The 22,296-nt window shown below is 41.4% G+C and overlaps 2 pseudogenes; both read left to right on the top strand.

Moving 5' to 3' along the window:
• Positions 1 to 382: 382 nt before the first annotated feature.
• Positions 383 to 17,369, top strand: LOC128581065 (40S ribosomal protein S12-like; annotated as a pseudogene).
• Positions 17,370 to 19,820: 2,451 nt separating this feature from the next.
• LOC128580417 (jupiter microtubule associated homolog 1-like) lies at positions 19,821 to 20,506 on the top strand (annotated as a pseudogene).
• Positions 20,507 to 22,296: the final 1,790 nt, after the last annotated feature.

Below are 22,296 nucleotides of genomic sequence, written 5' to 3' on the forward strand. Positions count from 1 at the left end.
CATCTCGTCCTTTGTGAGAAGTAAGTCGAGGGGTCACACTTTCCTTTCCTTGTGTTGTTTCCCTATGCTCTTGATCTGATCTGCTCCACTAGCTGGGGACACAGTCATAGTCACATCCCTGTGTCATGCTGATGAATTGCTGGAGTCCTCACCTGCCTCAATTAATGGGCAGGATAGCACTTGCTACCACCTCACACGGAGCTGACTGCATGCCAGATCCTGTTCTGCGCATTTTATGTATGTAACTCATTTAATGCTCACAACAACCCTCTGAAGTAACTTGTTAAAATCCATTTTAGAGCTCTTTCCCTGCCCACTGCCAAAGCATGGTGGCAGAGGCTTGGGTGAGTTCAAGATTCAGCTTTGCCCGTAACCCACCTCCATGGCTGAGGAAGGTATTGCTTCTGGAGGTGTTTTGAACATTAACACTGCTTTCCAAGAGGTGCTGAAGACCACCCTCATCCATGATGACCTTGCACATGGAATCCGTGAAGCTGCCAAAGCCTTAGACAAGCGCCAAGCCCATTTTTGTGTGCTTGCATCCAACTGTGATGAGCCTGTGTATGTCGAGTTGATGGAGGCCCTTTATGCTGAACACCAGATCAACCTAACTAAGGTTGATGACAAGAAGTAACTAGGAGAATGGGTGGACCTTTATAAAACTAACAGAGGGGAAACCCCATAAAGTGGTTGCAGTTGTGCCGTAGTTAAGGACTATGGCAAAGAATCTCAAATAAAGATGTCATCAAAGAGTATTTCAATGCAAGAAATGAACAGACAAAACTTTGGCTCATGTTCCTTAAAAATAATAATAATAATAAAATAAAATCCATTTTAGAGATAAGAGAACAGAGGCATAGAGAAGTAAATAATTTACCCAAACAGGATTGGCTACCTAATTTGCAGAGCTCAATGCAAAATGGAAACATGGGGCCCTTATTCAAAGATTATTAAGACTTTTAAGATGGCAAAAATTGAGCCAAGCATGGGGCCCATTTAAGGGCAGAGGGTTCTCTGTGTAAGAATGCACAGGTCTGCCCATTGAAGAATCCAGACTCGTACACAAGGTCAACCAGTAGTAGAAGAAGAACTTGAACCCAGAATAAGCAGTCTGACTCCAGAGTCCTTTCTCCTAACCACTTTGCTATGCTATCTCTCTAACTCTCAGGAACCTCCTCCCCCAGCCTTCTCTGACCTATTAAAGAACCAGAGAAGCTTACTCAGAGCATGAGGATCCTCTCTGTTTCTAAAACCCAGGTGCAGACAGGACTGAATAGTCTCATCAATCATCTGCCTTCCTTAGCTGCAAGGGAGTCTGGAAAAGCAAAGGAATCCCTGTTGAAAACTGGTCTCATGCATTCTGACATGTGCATGTCTGCAGCTACAGTAACATCCTAGTCCAGATGCCTGCATAGGACATCATGTGGTGTCCTACAGTGGGCTCCGGCTACAACTCCTTTACTTCACACTGTTATGTGCAGCCACTGTTCCCTCAGCATGACCACTGCCAGATCACCTGGGGCAGGAGGACCTCTACCCTGCCATGTGCTGAGCTGGCACTAGCCTCCCTGAAATGCACCCAAGCCTGATATTAACTTAAGTCACAAATTCCAATTCTAAATTTCCTGATGGTAAGTTTCCCTTTGGGGGTCGTTTCTGACCTTTCCTGCTAAAGGACCTCAGAGAGGACCAATTCAGTTCATCAGAAGGGCACCAGTAACTTTAAACCCAAAATGGGTCAGTCAGGGTCTTGATCTCAATCCTGCCAGGAGACTGCCTGCCGCCTATGCAGATATCCCCACCTCTGTGACCAGCTCTACACACCAAACACTTCTTAGAATCACAACATTCTTTGTCACACCCTTTTCCCAGAGCAATGTGTTTGCCTACTTTGAAGTTGCATAACTAAAAGACATTGCTTATTTGCCAGAAAATCTAGTTTTTCCTTACAAGGCACTCCATTACACAGAGTTTAACATCCTGATACATCAATGTCATACCCAGATACTTTCTTAATGAGAGAAGTGGCTAAAAGAGGTTGAATAATGAGATTTTAAAGGACAAAGAAGTAGAGATACTGCCTGATCGGAGGGGCAGAGTTAGTGACATTTGGGTTACTATTACTACTATAACCTCACTCATACCCAGTGGCTGGTGAAGCCTGGGAGTATCTGGGTTACTCTGAGTACTATGAACATCTCTGCAGTAAGGCTGGAACTACCTAGGGTTCCCTTTTATGTTAGAAATGTGTTCAGCTGCAGGTAAGAAAACAAAGTTTTATGCTTTTCACATGACAGAAATCTAGAGGTAGGATGGTTACCTGCTTTGGTTTATCAGCTCATCAAAGGCAGTGCTGGCATCACTAGGATTTTCTTGGCCTTTCCCTCATCGAGGCTGATGGCTGCTTCAGGCCCAATCTTCAAGTCTTCATTCAGGAAGCAAGGAGAAAGGACAAAAAGGGGCAGCACTGGCATCCAGTGTCTTTTATCAGGAAAGGGAAAGACTTCCTAGAGCATCCCAAAGATTTCAGTTTATGCCTCATTCGTCTGATCTGTATCACATGGCCTTCCTTAGCTGCAAGGGAGTCTGGAAAAGTATCTTGTCTGAGACTGGATGCATTTACACCATGAGCAAAAGTGAAACGTTGAAGTTAGGAGGAAGAGGAAGATACCCTTCCTCCTAAAGTGGTCTCATCTGCCACAGAAACCCAGGACCCAGGGACCCTCAGAGAGGAACCCCTACATCTGTTAGTGCCCCAGATAAGAATGGCCCCCCCAAGGAACTGGATTTCCCCTGACCTTAAAGGCACTGCTAACCAAGGTAAGCTAAGGGGCTTTCTCCTGCTGTGATTAATGATATTCCGCCAAGCTAGGGAGAGACAGCTAATTAGCTATAGACTGATTAAGGATAAGGCAGGCAAAGCCCCAGACATGATAAACATGAACTTCCCACCTTCCTCTTTCCCTCCTGGTCCTGCCACCACTAGCAGAAGACAAACCTGGGCACCCCTCACCATCTGCCTGCCTGGAGAGGCCCGGCAGACATTACCCATGTCGTAGTTCACACTTTCTAGCATTGAGAAGGGAGCATCCTGACAGGGATGGGCACACTGGGTCTTCTTTCTCCTCTGGCCGTTTTCCAATCACCATGCCCTGAACCAGGTATGGAGCCAAGCATGGATTTCTGAAACAAACTGAGTCTCTGCCCTAAAGAATCTGTGCTGAGGGCTGCAGAAACACAGAAAGGGTTGAGTGCAGCATGATGTAAAGTAGCTAGGCAGGGACTGGTGGACAGGTTCTGGGTGGATTTTGTGCATCAAGAGGTGGTCCTGGAGAGAGGGGAGGCCACCTGCACAGATGCGGAGGAGTAATGAGCAGAACATAGTCCTGGGGTGGTGAGGAGTGAAGAGCAGGCCCCGATGGGGGAGCAGACAGAGACAAGGACAGACAAGAAACAGGCATTTACATGTGTTGAAGCCCAGCTGTTTCCAGCCTCGGTTCCTCCACAACATGCCACATCTATCTGCAAAATGCCCCAGGGAGGCCCCGGTGAGCACTACCTCCACCTCCAGCTGACTCCTCACTTGTATCTCCTGCACCAGAAAGCATATCCAGATGCAGGCAAATTCATCCCACAATGACCTGGGCTGAGATTTGGTGGAAATGAACCCTCTGACATTTGAATCTTATCTAAGATAAGGCTGTGATAAGGAAAAAGGTTACAGGGTGGTGCCTGTAGCTCAGTGGTTAGGGCACCAGCCACATACACCGAGCCTGGCAGGTTTGAACCCAGCCCAGGCCTGCTAAACAACAATGACAATTACAACCAAAAAAAATAGCCAGATGTTGTGGCGGGTGCCTGTAGTCCCAGCTACTTGGGAGGCTGAGGCAAGAGAATCGCTTAAGCCCAAGAGTTGAGGTTATTGTGAGCCGTGATACCATGGCACTCTACTAAGGGTGACCATGGTGAGACTGTGTCTCAAAATAAATAAATAAATAAATAAAAAGAATATACTTACTGTGCTTTGAACTTCTTTTGAAAATAATTTAATGATTTTTTTTTTTTAGAGAAGGAAGAGCCTATTTGTGGTAGGGTTGTGGCCAATCTTTTTTTTTTTCTTTTTTATTGTTTCATGTTAATTTGAGGGTACAAAGAATTGGCTTACAATGTTTTTATTTGTTAGGTAGAGTCCCTCTTATAATTGTGTCCCGCCCCCAAGAGGTGTGCCATACACCCTAACATTGTGCCTGTTAAGTGGGAGCTAATTATCGATCTTTAAAATTTTTCAAGGCACACCTAAAATCCTCTCATGGCATACCGGTTGAAAACCACTGGTCTAGGTGTAAGTCCCAATGAGGGTTCACTGTAACACCAACAGTGACACTCCCTACCCCCACATCCTCCCACCCCACTGCCACTCAACGCTATATCAGCGGGATACCACACCCCTCAGGCCACCTCCAGGAGGCCTTCAGTGTGGTTGTTCAGGTTGCACATAGTAAAGGGCTGTAGGGGAGGCTGGTGTGAGAGTGGAGGCGCTCATCCCTCCAGCTGCGGGGAGTGTGGCCTATAAACAGTGACAGCCGCGTCCCCCTGCAGGAATTGTTCTCAGCCCATTAGAGTTCCCCAGAGTAGCCCCCCGCTGGTGTCTAGTGATTTGAGATAATAAACTTATCTCAATCCAGGACATTTTGGAAGGATTATCCCAGTTTCAGAGCTTCCCCTGGGGGTTGGTGTTCAGCTTTCTCCCTCTACCCAATCCTACTTCCCTCACCCCTGTATAGGGGTAGCTCCTGAGAGTACCCCACCTACACTCCTCTCAAGTCTGAGTCCTCTCCTGGGGAATCTGTCCAAGGAACACGCAAGAAGTGGGAGCTGAAATCTACCTGCCTTGTAACTTGTGACTAGAGGAGAGGACTCCCTTTTTCTTGTTTGTTTGTTTCATTCTTTCTTTCGTTTAGAGATGGGGTCTTGCTCTGTCACCCAGGCTAGAGTCCAGTGGCCCAGTCATAGTTCTTGAACTCCTGGGCTCAAGTGATCCTCCTGCCTCAGCCTTCTGAGTGGCTGGGACTATCGGTATGCACCACTATGCCTGGCTACTTTTTTTGTTTTTTTGTTTTAAATTTTTTTTTTTTTTTTACAGATGGGGTCTCACTTTATTGCCCAGGCTGGTCTCAAACTCTCAAACTCCTGGTCTCAAGTGATCCTCCCTCCTCTGCCTCCAAAGTCCTGGGATTATATGTGTGAGCCATAGCGCTTGGCCAGGCCTCCTTTATCTACTCTGTATAAAGATGCCCTTTTATGCCTTAGTAGCCCAGCCTGGCTCCCACCCACCCAGCCTGGGAGGTAAACCAAGAACACAACAAGCTGGTGCCAGAAAGGCCTTGGCACGGGAGTGGAGGAGGAATCAAGTCTTGTAGCCAAGTGATTTAGAATACTCCGGGGGAGAGTATATTTGTTGTTAGAAGTCCACTGGCCTCTGGAGTCTGATTCCAGCTGATTAAGAGGCAAACGGTCCCTGTATTTCAGCAAGACAACCAAGAAATAAGCTGAGGAAAATTGTCAATCTGTTTGCCAGAGATCCTCAGCAATGTGGGAGGCGTTAGCCCAGCCCCAAGATCCTAATTCAGGAACAGTGTGTGGGAACTTTCCAGTGGGTGGGTGCAGGGGGGTGGGGGGGGGGCGGGGAGGAGGGTGGTAAACAGGAAAGAATTAGACTTCCACAAACTTAGTAATTGAACTCATTAATAGCAGTAAAATAAGTTGTCCATCCCACATGTAATTTGTAGTAATGTTTGGTTACTGAGATTAATTTCTAGTAATGAAATACTAATTAAAACATTTATTGAGTAATGTATTTGCTTGGTGGTATTTTATGGGTGTTCACGTATAAATATCTTAATTACTTTTGCTAAGTAATTAGAATTTACTAAATAATTTCCAAACTATTTATTAATTTTTAGCAATTCTCAGCCAACCAACAAGTAATTGCTTTACTTTATATCAGTAATTAAAGTCTTTTTAAAAATAACTTTGAGTGAAGAGAAAGACAGGAATGAAGACTTGTCTGTTCCATTCACATGAGGTTGGGTGTGTTAAAGCAAAATAAAAGACGAAAGTCACCCATTATCCAACATTACTCAAACACTGTTAATATTTTTATTTATGTCTGTACAGACTTTTCTTGCAGGAGCATATACTTTATTTTCAAAACTGAGATCACACCAACTACATGCTTTCTGGGTACCAAACTTTGCCAAATTTTATGTCATGCTTTCTAGCCTATTAAATTAGCAAATCATCCTAGAGGGGCAGTCTCTTTAACAGTTTAAGAGACTTTCTGATAGTAATATTTACTCTTTCTGCCTCAGTAATGTACACGCTCTACCTGTAACCTTCACAAAATAGACCTATAAACTAATCTGGTGAACCTGTGTGAAACTGGGCCCCCACATGGTGCAGTCTCAATATGAAATCACCTTTAATGAAATAATGGCCTGGGAAAAGAAACAATGCTGAAGTAAATGAATGCATCTATTTTTATCTATAAAAATGGGATTGTAGTGAATGTGTTATAAATCTTAGGTCACCTGTTTTTGCTCCTTATCTAGGCAGGAAGTGGCCCAGGAAGGCATTCTGACTCCCACAGCCTCACAACCCACATCCCCATGGGCTCAGGAGAAACACAGTTGGTTGGCTCATGAAGACCTACAGGATATGTCTTCATAACTTAAATGGCATCAAAATGTTTAAAACTACAGTAGAACCTCTGTAAGTTGACTACCCAAGGGACTGTAATAAACTGGTCAACGTATGCAGGTAGTCAACATAAGGAACTAGGCCTACTGTACATGTGGTACACGTTCGGTCTATGAAAATTAGGTCAATTTAAGTAGGTGGTCAATGTAGGTAGGTGGTCAACTATGGTAATTCTACTGCATTTTCTATGACAATTCACCTTTGCCTCCCAGCCTCCTTTCCATGCTGGGACTCTGCCTCCCTGAGGATGCCACCAGAGTGGCACAGGTATCTTGGCCCATCACTGCCAGATGCCTACCTGGTGTGTTGGCAAAGTAGACAACTATCAATGGGCTCACTCCTCAGCTCTTGACAAAATATCTCCCCCACCAGGATGTCACAGTGCCTAGAATGGCTACCATTAATGACATACCCTAAGCAGTTTCCTCAACATTTAGAGGTTAGCCCAATTGATGTTTTATGATCAAGTAAGTGTCTTTGAGGCTTCTCCATCTTCTTTCTGATGCTCCTTTCTCACCTGCTACTGAGTGAGCCAGCACCCTTACCATCTGAAGACCCCAATTTTAGCCTCTTTTCCCTTTTCTGAAAGGCTTGTGTGGAATAATTTTTTAGTAAAAAAACTGAGATCCTCTCTTCCAAACAGAAGCTTTCTTAGAGGAAGGAGATATTTCAAAACTCTTTGAATAAAGAGAGGGTGGCAAAGAGTGAGAGTGAGTTGGGAGAAGCTTTGGCATGGAGACAAAATGGGAGCCACTGAAGTTTGCTGTGCACCCCAAGAGAGGATTTCAATGCAGGGCATACAGCTGGCGCTCAATTTGTTTTTTTTCTCCAAAGAATCAATAATTCTCATGGGCTTGTCTCTACGTGTGAGATCCTGATCATGGGCTTGTCTGTGATTTTCCTTTACTGTCTGTGTTCATTTCCTTTCTCTCCAGAAAGTGTCAGATCTCGGGCATCTCTCCAGATCCTCAAAGTCTCAGGAGAGGGAAGGAGGAGAGACAAGAACTGCCCACTCCCCAGGAAGGTCAAGGAAAACAAGCCCCATGCTCCTGACAGCTCAAATCCCTCTCCTCCTTGGACCAGAAAAGAGCTCATTTTAATAACTGCTAACATCTATTGAATCTTCACAATGAGCTAGGATCCCTGTGAAGCACTTTACACATATTATTGCACTTAAATAATACATTTATATTTACTTAATTGATGAGAAAGAGGGATTCATGGAATTTAAATGGAGAAGCCAGGATCAGCATCCAGGTTCCTCTTTTTCCAGAGCTGAAAGCCCTTAAAGCATCATATTCCATTATCTTCACACAGTAGGAGATCCATAAATGCAAGGTGAAGAGGGGAAGAGAGCATGAGGGAAAGAGGAAGGAAGAAGACTTTATGTCACTGTAATGCAGGGGAAATAATGTTATTTGCTATAAACAGAAGGTATCATTAACATAGATAACATTATAGGGTGGCGCCTGTGGCTCAAAGGAGTAGGGCGCCGGACACTTATGACGCAGGTGGTAGGTTCAAACCCAGCCCCGGCCAAAAACTGCAAAAAAAAAAAAAAGATATTATTATAGTTACAATTAAAAATTGTAATCAATCAAATGTCACCTAAAGTCATCAGTTCTATCTTTAAGAAACACTGGAATATTTGATCTCTGAGATCACTTTCTAGCATCTCTAAGGATCAAGAAGGCTATTTCTGAAGGAAAAGTAGATAGTACTATGGTCTTGAGTGCATGGGAATCCTAAGGGCAGAAGCTATTTATCTCTATCTTCTCCATAAGCACTCAGAGCATCTGGCCCAAAGTGGATGTGTGGAAGATGAATTATGAGTTACCTTCCTCTCTCTGGGCATTGATGTCCCCATCAGGAAAAGAAAAGGGCTAGATTAGCTAATCCCAAAGCATGCTTTTGCTCTGTGAGGCATTGATCCACTGGATCAAAGTGGTTCTTTCTTTACTGGTTCTCTTTCTGCTCATTTCTGGGGTTGGCAAAATTCTAAAGATGATTCCTCAAGACTCCCATCCTCTGGTTATTCAACCAAACACTAACTTAGGCACTGCTGTAAAGGGAATTTTCAGATATAATTAAAGACTCAAGTCAGTTGCTCTTAAAATGCAGGGATTATCTAGTTGGTTTTACCCAATCAGGCATGCCTTTTATGAATGAGCACTGGAAAATGTTCTCAGAAATCATGTAAGCATGTTTGTTAAGTGTAGAGCAATTCATCAAACATACTAGGACATTATAGTACAGGACTAATCATCCTAATAGAAAGTTCTCCTCTGCTAAGATGATGGGGTTGTGTGGAAGGATCCAAGAGTGGCCTCTACAAGCTGAGAGTGATCCCAAGCCTGCCAAAAGGTGGGGACTTCAGTTCTACAGTTACCAGGAGCTGAATCCACCAACAACCTTAATGGGCTTGGAAGTGGATTCTTCCCTAGTTGCTCCAAGACAATCCCCGCCTGGCCAACATCTTGACTTTGGCCCTGTGAGATCCTGAACAGAGAACCCAGCCACATCACCTGGATTTGTGATCTATAGAACTGTGAGATAACAAACGGGTGTTGTTTTAAGCTGATACAGTTGTAGTAATTTGTTATACAGCAATAGAAAAAGAATGGAGCTCTCCACCCCATCCTGACCAATCCGTGCTCTTCCCTAAAGCTCCTTAACATTTGAAATGTAAGAACAGCAATGTGAACCTCACTTCTGGGGAAAATAATGATGATGATGACAATGACGACAATGACGACAAAAATGATTTGGGAACCAATTTGGGGGATTTTCAGCTGAGGCTTCTTTTTGGTAATTTCATGTAAGTCTAACAAGGAAATATTAAGTATTGAATTTGTACTGTGTTCCCAGCCCCTCCATTAGAGACCAGTATATTATTAGGAGGTAAAATTGTAAGGAATCAACAAGGTGAGCCAAGGGAGTATGGAAAATATTAACAGTGTGCATTGGAGATGCTAAGTAGGCTTCATAGAAGAAGGGAACTTGGAGGCTAGGTAGATTGATTATTAATTATCAGAGAAATGGGAAAGGATAGAGATATGCTAGGTAGAGGGCATAGCACAAAGGAACAGAAGTAGGAATGAGCATGATAGTAGGCCAGGTTTCCCCAGCCCTGTGATTAGAAACTAGCTACTATGCCAAACCACCAAGTTTTATCTGTTGGCCAAAGAAACAGATAAAAAGCCTGTTGCTAGAAAGGAATGGGAACTATCTTAGTCTTGGGCAAAAGAAGGCGAAAAGGAGATTCTGGAAAGAAAAGCAGACCAAAAAAAAAAAAGGAAAAATTTGCCACAGAACGGATCCAAGTTAAAAGAATGAAGCCCAGGAGGGGCTGTGCTTCCCCCACCCATCCCATCATGGAAGGGAGGGGGAAGGTACAGACCATCAGCCTCTGAGCCTTATATGAGCTACCAGGAGTTTAAGTTGGTGGAGATCTAGACCTTGAATAGATAGGCTCATCCTATAAGGGAAAGCACATATTGAGATGAAGGGGAATCAGAGTTAGAAAGATAAGTTGGAGCTAGACTGTCAGTGTTCTTGAAAGCCATGATGTAAAGTCGAGGTTTTCAATCTTGTCTGACAACTAGAATCACTTGGAAATCTTTTAAAAATACCGATATTAGATCCCACCTCAAAAGTCTAATGTAATTGGCCTGGTTTAGCTGAAGCCTCAAGCATTTTAAATGTACCACAGATTAGTCTAATATTCCATGAAGGCTGAGAACTACAAGTGTAGAGTTTGGACTTTCTCTAGTAGCCAGTGGAGGTCTACTAAGGATATCTCACTGATAGCACATAATAGAAAATAATTGGAAAGAAAATCTAGTTAAGTAAAAATAATAATATTGGGGGTGGGACCCAATTATAAGAGGGACTTTAGCAAATGCAATCAGTATAACCTAATTCTTTGTACCCTCAATGAATCCCAAACAATAAAAATAAATAAATAATAATAATAATAGCAAACATCAATTCAGCATTTTTTATTTCAGTGTTCGGGGTGCATTACTAAGTATGTATATATGCACATAAACACACACACACACACTTTCTAAATCACAACCTGGAAGGTAGCTACTGTATTATCCTCATATTAGAGACTTAAAAAAAAGAAAAACCAAAGCTCAGAAAGGTTAATACCTTGCTCATCATCCCAGAGCAAATAAACGATGAAATTCAGATTTGAATTCTAAAAGTTTGACTCCAAGTTCAATACTTTTAATTTTGCCAAAATGTTGGATTTACTCATGTCAGATCACCTTCTTTGCCAAAAACAACTAGCAAAGCACATTTTGAACTGAAGAAAATTGGCTAGGCACACTGGCTCACACCTGTAATCCTAGTACTCTGGGAGGCTGAGGCAGGAGGATTGCTTGAGGTCAGGAGTTTGAGACCAACATTTTCAAAGTAAGACCTTATCTCTTCTAAATAAATAGATAAACTGAAGAAAATTTACCAGGGCAATGAAAACTTGAGAGGCCAAGATCATAAAGAGAAATGTATTCATGTGAACCAGACATCTGACTGAATTTTCTACAGAATACATTTGCTGATTTGTAAGAGTTGAGAGATCCAGAAGCTGAATAGAGATTTCAGCTTTCTTTTGGGACTCAGGGTAAAAAATAATAGTGTTTTGGGCTGTCATAAGCATAGGAAACCTAGAAAGCAACCCCAGCTTTCAACTGAGGCTTGTAAGGAGTTATAGTGATCGAGGAATAGTCAAGCTGAAAAAACAGTTAAGGACTCTATTCCATTCACGGTAGTGCCAAAGAATATGAAATATTTGGGAGTTTATCTAACAAAGGATGTGAAAGATCTCTATAAAGAGAACTATGAAACTCTAAGAAAAGAAATAGCTGAAAATGTTAACAAATGGAAAAACGTACCATGCTTCATGGCAGGGAAGAATCAACATTGTTAAAATGTCCATACTACCCAAAGCAATATATAATTTTAATGCAATCCCTATTAAAGTTCCACTCTCATACTTTAAAGATCTTGAAAAAACAATACTTCATTTTATATGGAATCAGAAAAAAACTCAAATAGCCAAGATATTACTCAGAAATAAAAACAAAGCAGGAGGAATCACGCTACCAGACCTCAGACTATACTATAAATCAATAGTGATCAAAACAACATGGTACTGGCACAAAAACAGAGAGGTAGATGTATGGAACAGAATAGAGAACCAAGAGATTAACCCAGCTACTTACTGTCATTTGATCTTTGACAAGCCAATTAAAAACATTCAATGGGGAAAAGATTCCCTATTTAACATATGGTGCTGGGTGAACTGGCTGGCAACCTATAGAAGACTGAAACTGGACCCACACCTTTCACCATTAACTAAGATAGACTCTCACTGGATTAAAGATTTAAACTTAAGACATGAAATTATAAAAATACTAGAAGAGAGTGCAGGGAAAACCCTTGAAGAAATCAGTCTGGGCGAGTATTTTATGAGGAGGACCCCCCCGGGCAATTGAAGCAGCTTCAAAAATACACTACTGAGACCTGATCAAACTAAAAATCTTCTGCACAGCCAAGAACACAGTAAGTAAAGCAAGCAAACAGCCCTCAAAATGGGAGAAGATATTTGCAGGTTATGTCTCCGACAAAGGTTTAATAACCAGAATCCACAGAGAACTCAAACGTATAAGCAAGAAAAGAACAAGTGATCCCATTGCAGGCTGGGCAAGGGACGTGAAGAGAAACTTCTCTGAAGAAGACAGGCACACAGCCTACAGACATATGAAAAAATGCTCATCATCCTTAATCGTTAGAGAAATGCAAATCCAAACCACTTTTAGATATCATCTAACTCCAGTAAGATTAGCCCATATCACAAAATCACAAGACCAGAGATGTTGGTGTGGATGTGGAGAAAAGGGAACACTTCTACACTGCTGGTGGGAATGCAAATTAATACATTCCTTTTGGAAAGATGTTTGGAGAACACTTAGAGATCTGAAAATAGATCTGCCATTCAATCCTATAATTCCTCTACTAGGTAAATACCCAGAAGACCAAAAATCACATTATAACAAAGATATTTGTACCAGAATGTTTATTGCAGCCCAATTCATAATTGCTAAGTCATGGAAAAAGCCCAAGTGCCCATCGATCCACGAATGGATTAATAAATTGTGGTATATGTACACCATGGAATATTATGCAGTCTTAAAGAAAGATGGAGACTTCACCTCTTTCATGTTTACATGGATGGAGCTGGAACATATTCATCTTAGTAAAGTATCTCAAGAATGGAAGAAAAAGTATCCAATGTACTCAGCCCTACTATGAAACTAATTTATGGCTTTCATATGAAAGCTATAACCCAGTTATAACCTAAGAATATGGGGAAGGGGGAGAGGGAGAGGGAGAGGAGGAGGGGGAAGGATGGGTGGAGGGAGGGTGATTAGTGGGATTACACCTGTGGTGCATCTTACAAGGGTACATGTGAAACTTAGTAAATGTAGAATATAAATGTCTCAACACAATAACTAAGAAAATGCCAGGAAGGCTATGTTAACCAGTGTGATGAAAATGTGTCAAACAGTCTATAAAACCAGTGTATGGTGCCCCATGATCGCATTAATGTACACAGCTGTGATTTAATAAAAAAAAAAAATAAGTGATCAAGGAATACAGCAGCATCTCAGGATACAAAATCAATACTTAACAAAAAAAAAAAAAGAAAGAAATTATATTGTTTGGGCGGCGCCTGTGGCTCAAGCAAAATCAATACTTACAAGTCAGTAGCTTTTATATATGCCAACAATAGTCAAGCTGAAAAAACAATCAAGGACTCTATTCCTTTTACAATAGTGCCAAAGAAGATGAAATATCTGGGAATTTACCTAACGAAGGACGTGAAATACCTCTATAAGGAGAACTATGAAACTCTGAAAAAAGAAATAGCTGAAGATGTTAACAAATGGAAAAACATACCATGCTCATGGCTGGGAAGAATCAACATTGTTAAAATGTCCATACTACCCAAAGTAATCTACAGATTTAATGCAATCCCTATTAAAGCACCATTGCCATACTTTAAAGAACTTGAAAAAATAGTACTTGGTTTTATATGGAATCAGAAAAAAACTCAAATAGCAAATACACTACTCAGAAATAAGAACAAATCAGGAGGTATCACATTACCAGACTTCAGGGTATACTATAAATCTATAGTGATCAAAACAGCATGGTATTGGCACAAAAACAAAGAGGTAGATTTATGGAACAGAATAGAGAACCAAGAGATGAAGCCAGCTACTTATCACCATTTGATCTTCGATAAGGCTATCAGAAATATTCAGTGGGGGAAAGACTCCCTATTTAAAAAATGGTGCTGGGTGAACTGGCTGGCAACCTGTAGAAGACTGAAACTGGACTCCCACCTTTCACCATTAACAAAAACTGATTCTCACAGGATAAAAGATTTAAACTTAAGACATTAAACTATAAAAATACTAGAAGAGATTATAGAGAAAACACTTGAAGAAATTGGCCTGGGAGAATATTTTATGAGGAGGACCCCTCCCACACGCACAATTGAAGCAACACCAAAAATACATTACTGGAATTTGATCAAACTAAAAAGCTTTTGCACAGCCAAAAGCACAGCAGGTAAAGCAAACAGACAACCTTCAGAATGGGATAAGATTTTTGCAGGTTATGCTTCTGACAAAAGTCTAATAACTAGAATCTATAGATAACTCAAACTAATCAATAAGAAAAGAATAAATAACCCCATTTCTATGTGGGCAAGAGACTTGGACAGAAACTTCTCTGATGAAGACAGGTATATGGCCTATAAACACGTGAAAAAATGCTCATCATCCTTAATCATCAGAGAAATGCAAATCAAAACCACTTTGAGATATCATCTAACTCCAGTAAGATTAGCCCACATCACAAAATCCCAAAACTACAGATGTTGACATGGATTCAGAGAAAAGGGAACACTTCTACACTGCTAGTGGGAATGCAGGCTAATACAACCTTTTTGGAAAGAAGTTTGGAGAACACTCAAGGAACTAAAACTAGACATACCGTTCAATCCTGCAATTCCTCTACTAGGTATATACCCAGATGATCGAAAACATTTTACAACAAATATATTTGCACCAGAATGTTTATTGCAGCCCAATTCATAATAGCTAAGACATGGAAACAGCCCAAGTGCCCATTGACCCATGAATGGATTAACAAATTGTGGTACATGTACACCATGGAATACTACACAGCCCTGAAAAAGATGGAGACTTCACATCTTTTATGTTTACCTGGATCGAGCTGGAACATATTCTTCTTAGTAAAGTATCTCAAGAATGGGTGGGAAAAGTATCCAATGTACTCAATACTACTAAGAAATCAATATATAACCACCTACACACTCACACAAATGGCAAAATATAACTATAGTCCAGAAAATAGAAGGGAACGAGAGAGAGAGAGGAGGGGTGGGGGATATGGGAGGGTATTTGGGGGGACATCACCTAACGTGCATGATGCAATGGTACATTTCAAAACTATTAAGAAATGAGTATAATCATGGAAGGAGCCCAAGTGCCCATTGACCCACGAATGGATCAATAAATTGTGGTATATGTACACCATGGAATATTACGCAGCCTTAAAGAAAGGTGGAGACTTCACCTCTTTCATGTTTACGTGGATGGAGCTGGAACATATTCTTCTTAGAAAAGCATCTCAAGAATGGAAGAAAAAGTATCCAATATACTCAGCCCTACTATGAAACTAATTTATAGCTTTCATATGAAATCTATAAATCTAAGAATATGGAGAAAGGGGAAAGGGAGGGGAAGGAGAGGATCGGTGGAGGTAGGGTAATTGGTGGGACCACACCTATGGTGCATCTTACAAGGGTACATGTGAAACTTAGTAAATGTAGAATATAAATGTCTTAACACAATAACTAAGAAAATACCAGGAAGGCTATGTTAACCAGTGTGATGAAAATATGTCAAATTGTATATAAAACCAGTGTATGGTGCCCCATGATTGCATTAATATACACAGATATGATTTAATAAAAATAAATAAATAAATAATAAAAAAAAAGAAAAAGAAAATAAATTTCTGGCCTATTAAAAAATTAACTTTGGGCCATTAAAATTCTACTATAGGCTCCTTTTGTTTAAAGCATCCTTATAAAAATAAACAAAACCAAGCAGCATGTTCACGCCCTCAGCCCAGTCGCCCTGTGATGCCCTGCACCACCTGAGACACCGCAGATCCCCACCAGCTAGAAGACCCTCACCAGATTTAGCCCCTTGACCTTGGACTTAGCATTCATAACTGTAAAATAAAAATCTATTTTCTGTATACAAAAAAAAAAAGAAATGAGTATAATTGTGATGGATGTGTTACTTAGTTCAAAGTAAGCATTTCACATTGTATATCGAAGCAGTACCCTGAGCCCCCTAAATGCATCAATGTACAAAGTTATGATTTAATAAAAAATAATTTCAAAAAAAGAAAAAGAAAAAGAAAACTCTATCCAAGTATAAAAAACTCAATTTTTCCAGAATTCAATCAAAACCTGATTGGGTTACAGAGGAGGGGCAGGGTGTGTACCAGGTGGGTGGAGAGACCTTCTCCTATAAAGGCCCTAGATCTCACTCCAGATCTCAGCTGTCTCTGGAAGCAGCTGGAAGCCAGGAGAGAAGCTAGTGCAGGAGAATAGTAGCCATGACTGAGCACTTTAAAGAAACAAGTGCATGCTCTATTTGCCTAACTTATCTCAAAAATCCCATGTACCTGAAATGTGGATTCCTCTGCTGCCTCCAATGCATGGACTCACTGCAGAAGGGGTCCCATGGGGAGGGTATGCTGTGCCCCATCTGCCCTGTGGTCTCTCAGAAGGGTGACATCAGGCCCAATCTACAGGTGGGGGAGCTGGTGTCCAAGGTCAAGGAACTGGAACCCCAGCTGAGAGCTGCTCTACAGATGAACCCCAGAATGAGGATGTTCCAAGTGGATATGACTTTCGATGTGGACACAGCCAACAACCATCTCATCATTTCTGATGACCTGAGGAAGGTTCACTGTGAGCATTTCAAGCAGAATAGGGACCAGCGAGCTGAGAGATTCAACTATGGCTTATGTATCCTGGGGTCCCCTTGGTTGATTTCTGGCCGTCACTACTGGGAAGTGGATGTGGGCAGGAGCAAGAATGGGATGTGGGCATCTGCAAAGAATCGGTTACTAGACAAGGGGAGATCCTGCTGTCTACAACACAGGGCTTCTGGACTGTGGGTTTGAGAAGAAATCTGTTTCTCACTGCCTGCACCTCGCCCTTGACCACTCTATTGGTGAATCCCCTGCCCCACCGGGTGGGGATTTTCCTGGATATGGACGTGGGTTCCATCTCCTTCTATAACATCAGCGATGGATCCCATATCTTCACGTTCACTAACATTCCTGTTGACCAGCCTCTGCGGCCGTTTTTTGCTCCTTCGAATTCAGCTGCCAACAGTCAAAACTACCTGGGCATCTGTCCTTCAGTGGACAGGTTAATCCCGGACGGGACAAATGAAGCCACGAACACAAAATGTCTGTAGAAATTACTGTGTCCAGAACCAGAGCTGGAAATGTTTCTGCTTAGTATAATAATACAGCAAGAAAAAGTGGTGGGTCATGTTATGACTCATGAATACAATTTCACTATATAAATTAGGGAACATCTACATGTCAGATATGAAATAATATATCCATGTTGTTTGGGGGAGACTTATGTTTATATTTCTGTTCCAGGAGATATTTTGAATGTTCACACAGTTTGAAAATGTATTCATTTTCTATAAGATCAACTTGCTGTGTTGTGGAGCTTAAATAATAAACAATAATTTGAATGTGACCCAAAAAAATAAAAATAACTGTCATTAATACATTTAAGAAAATTCTAAATGGAGAATTTCAGAAGAGTAGACACAGCTAGAGAGAGCGCTAGAGCCCTAGAAGATACATCAGCAGAAAACACACAAACTGAGGCAAAGTGAGAAAAAAAATTAAAAATAAAGAAAAAAAATGAAAGATTTAAAATACAGTGAGAAGGCATAATATACATGTAATTGGAGTTCCAGACAGTAAGGAGAGAGAATATGGAGCAAAAATAATATTTTAAAAGGTTACTGAAGCAGAGAGAGGGAAGGAGGGAGGGGGGTGGGGCCTTGGTGTGTGCCACACCTTTGGGGGGCAAGACACGATTGCAAGAGGGACTTTGCCTAACAAGTGCAATCATTGTAACCTGGTTTCTTGTACGCTCAATGAATCCCCAACAATTAAAAAAAATTACCATAAAAAAAGGTTATTGACTAAGAATCCTCCAAAAGAAACAAACAAAAATAATAAGACATATATTCAATAAATGCTAAGAAGTCCAGGTAGCATAAGTATAAGAAAACCACACCTACACGTTTGGTACATCAGAGTAAAACTGCTAAAAGACAAAAACAAAGAAAAATTGTTAAAAACAGCCAGACACATATAGATTGAAAATGAAGAGATGGAAAAAGATATTTCACACAAACCAAAAGTGACCAGGAGTAGCTATACTTACATTTGATAAAATACACTGTAAGTGAAAAATTGTAAAAAGAGATAAAGAAAGTCATCACATAAGGATATAGTACCAGTTCAGCAAGAAAATATAACAATTGCAAATTTATATGCACCAAACAGTGGAGCATGCAGATATATATAAAGCAAATATTATGTCTTTGCCTTAAAAAAATGTCTTGAAACAAATGAACATAGAAACTCAACATACTAAATTCTGTGGGATACAGCAAAAGCAGTGTTAGGAGGAAAGTGTATAGCAATAAATGCCTACGTTCAAAAAGGTAGAAAGACTTCAAATAAACAACCTAAGATGCATTTCAAGAAACTGAAAATGTGAGAACAAACCAAACATAAAATTAGTAGAAAGAATGAAAGAGCACCAAATATAAAAAGTAAGACTAAGAAATAATAAAAGAACAACAAAATGAAAAGTTGGTTGTTTTGAAAAGATATACAAAATTGACAAGCCATTAGCTAGACAGACCAAGAAAAAAAAGCCTAAATAAAATCAGAAAAGAATGAGTCATAACAAGTGATAGCACAAAAATATAAAGATTATCACAGCTACAGCATCCAATAATACACTAACAAATTATTAGAAAACCTCACAGAAATGGGTAGATTCCTGGACACATACAAACTATCACTATTAAACTAAGAAGAAAGGAAAAAAACCAAACAGACCAACTATGAGCAATGAAATTTAGTCTAAAATAAAAATTGTCCCATTAAGGGCAGCGCCTGTGGCTCAATGAGTAGGGCGCCGGCCCCATATACCGAGGGTGGCGGGTTCAAACCCAGCCCGGCCAAACTGCAACAAAAAAATAGCCGGGCATTGTGGTGGGCGCCTGTAGTCCCAGCTGCTCGGGAGGCTGAGGCAAGAGAATCACATAAGCCCAAGAGTTAGAGGTTGCTGTGAGCCGTGTGACGCCACAGCACTCTACTGAGGGCAGTAAAGTGAAAATCTGTCTCTACAAAAAAAATAAAATAATAATAATAATAAAATTGTCCCATTAAAAAAAAGTCCAGGGATTGATGGCTTCACTGTAGAATTAATACCAGCTGTAAACTCTTCCAAAAACTGAAGGAAACTTGTAAATGTGGAATGTAAGTGTCTTGGCACAGTAACTGAGAGAATGCCAGGAAGGCTATGTTAACCAGTGTGATGAAAGTATGTCAAACGGTCTGTGAAGCTAGTGAATGATGCCCCATGATCATATCAATGTACACAGCTATGATTTAATAAAAAATAAATAAATAAATAAATAAAATAAAAATGAAATATAGAGACAAAAAAAAAAAACTGAAGGAAGGGGACTTCTCCCAAACTCATTCTATGAGGCCAGTTATGACCCTGATACTAAAACCAAGGAAAAATATGAAAACAAACAAAAAACTATATGCCAACATTCCTGATGAAAATACATACAAAAATCCTCAACAAGATACTAGCCAATGAAATCCTGCAGCCTATCAAAAAGATCATTCCCAGGCGGAGGCTGAGGCTCCTGCAGGGTGGCCGCCGGGGTGGTCGGAGTCTTTCCTAAGCTCCTCAAGTCCACCCTTTCAGCATCCCGCCGCTCACCTCTTGGCGCCATGACCACCACCACCACCACCTTCTCGGGTGTCGACCCCAACAGCAGGAACAGCTTCGGGTTTTGCGGCCTCCAGGTGGTGGATCCACCTGTTGATGAACCAACAGAGAAACCTGTGAGGAAAAACAAGACAGCCTCTAACATCTTTGGGACACCTGAAGAAAACTCCCTCTCTTGAGCCAAGTCGGCAGGTGCCAAGTCTAGCGGTGACAGAGATGTGGAGTCATCTGGATCCCAGAGAAGGAACTCTTCTGAAGTAAACTCTGGAGACTTCTTAGATCTGAAGGGAGAGGGAGACACTCATGAAAATGTGGACACAGACTTGCAAGCCAGCCTGGGGCACAGTGAAGAGAAGCCTGTGCCCGCTACCCCTGTGCCCAGCCCGGTGGCCCCTGCCCGGTACCATCCAGAAGAAACCCCGCTGGGGGCAAGTCCAGCCTTGTCTTGAGTTAACTGAGACTGTCCTTCCTGAACTCTGTCGTTTTGTTTGTTTTCTCCATGCTTGTGAACTGCACAACTTGAGCCTGAGTGTACATCTTTTGAATTTGTTTCATTAAAAAAGAAGCATTTTGGCTCAGCACCTGTGGCTTAAGCGGCTAAGACGCCAGCCACATACACCTGAGCTGGTGGGTTGGAATCCAGCCTGGGCCGGCCAAACAACAATGATGGCTACAACCAAAAAATAGCTGGGCGTTGTGGCAGGCACCTGTAGTCCCAGCTACTTGGGAGGCAGAGGCAGGAGAATCGCTTGAACCCAGGAGTTGGAGGTTGCTGTGAGCTGTGATGACACAGCAGTCTACCCAGGGCGACAGCTTGAGGCTCTGTCTCAAAAAAAAAAAAAGAAGCAGCACTTTGGGGCAGTGCCTGTGGCTCAAAGCAGTAGGGCACTGGCCCCATATACCACAGGTGGCGGGTTCAAACTCAACCCCAGCCAAAAAAAAGAAGCACTTTATGTACTGCCTGGGTTTTTTCCCCGCCTTTCCTTTTTTTAAGAACAGGTTTCTCTTTTATCTGTCCTGGCTCTTCTTGGTCTGTGGACCACGGCATGGGTGTTTTCTAGTAGTAGATTGGAGGGAAAGCTTTGTGACTATACCATGTTTTTAAGAACAAATAATTGGGTTCCAAATGTGTTAGAGGATCCTTTGTACTGAGGTGTTTTGTTTGTTTGTTTGTTTGTTTGTTTGTTTTTGCAGTTTGGGGCCGGGGCTGGGTTTGAACCGGCTACCTCCGGCATGTGGGGCTGTCGCCCCACTCCTTTGAGCCACAGGCACCGCCCTGTACTGAGGTTTTTAACACTTTACTTGGATTTACCAAGCCTTGATTGGACAGACCATAAGTAGTCCACAGGCACCATTCCTGTCAGGCCCCAATACACAGGTTGTGTTTACGCAGAGCCTTCCCCTGGTGGTACCCTAATTTACCAGTGCCCTTTGCTAAAAGCATCTCACTGTGCCATATGGAACATTAAAGAGGCCTACAACTCATGCCTTGCTTCCTGCAAAAGCAAAGAAACTGTCTTGCATTTTGTAACTTAAAAAGTGGCCAGATACTAACACGACCGGCTGGCTGATGAGCACAGCCTGCTGCCCTCACGCGGAGGAAGGCTGGGCTATTCAATCCATCTGACTGGAATTGAAAGTAGTGAAGCAAGCAAGGGAGGCCATCACACTGCAATGGGTCTTCATCCAGGAATGGACCCCACAGGGGCATTGTTATTAAATAACTTGATGCTGTGTGCATGATGCTAGTGCTTGACCATGAAATGAAAGCCTCATCCTTAAAATGTGTGTTGTACTTCGCAATCCTGGACGGTTGCTTCAAGTAAATGGTGTCCATGTTTTGAAAAAAAAAAGATCATACATAATGATCAAGCAGGATTTATCCCAGGAATGCAAGTACAGTGTAACATACACAAAGCAATAAAAACAATACATCACATAAACAGAATAAAGGACAGAAACTGTACAATCGTCTCAATAGACATAGAAAATGCATTTTATAAAATTCAACATCCCTTCATGATTAAAAGACTCAACAAGTTAGGTTTAGGAGGAAAAACCCACAGCCAGCAACTAAACAAGAGAAAGAAATAAAGACATCAAAACTGGAAAGGAAGAAGTTAAATTATCCCTATTTGCAGAAGACATAATCTTATAAATAGATATTCCCAAAAAAACTCATAGAACTAATAAACAAATTTAATAAAGTTGTAGGATACAAAGTCAACATTCAAAATACAAGAGTATTTTTGTACATTGACAGCCAAAGAGTAGGCAAAAATATCAAGAAACCATTAGGATCAAGATGGCTGACTAGTGGCATCCCTTGCCAG

This window comes from Nycticebus coucang, chromosome 3, assembly GCF_027406575.1.
Source record: "Nycticebus coucang isolate mNycCou1 chromosome 3, mNycCou1.pri, whole genome shotgun sequence".
Lineage (NCBI taxonomy): Eukaryota > Metazoa > Chordata > Mammalia > Primates > Lorisidae > Nycticebus > Nycticebus coucang.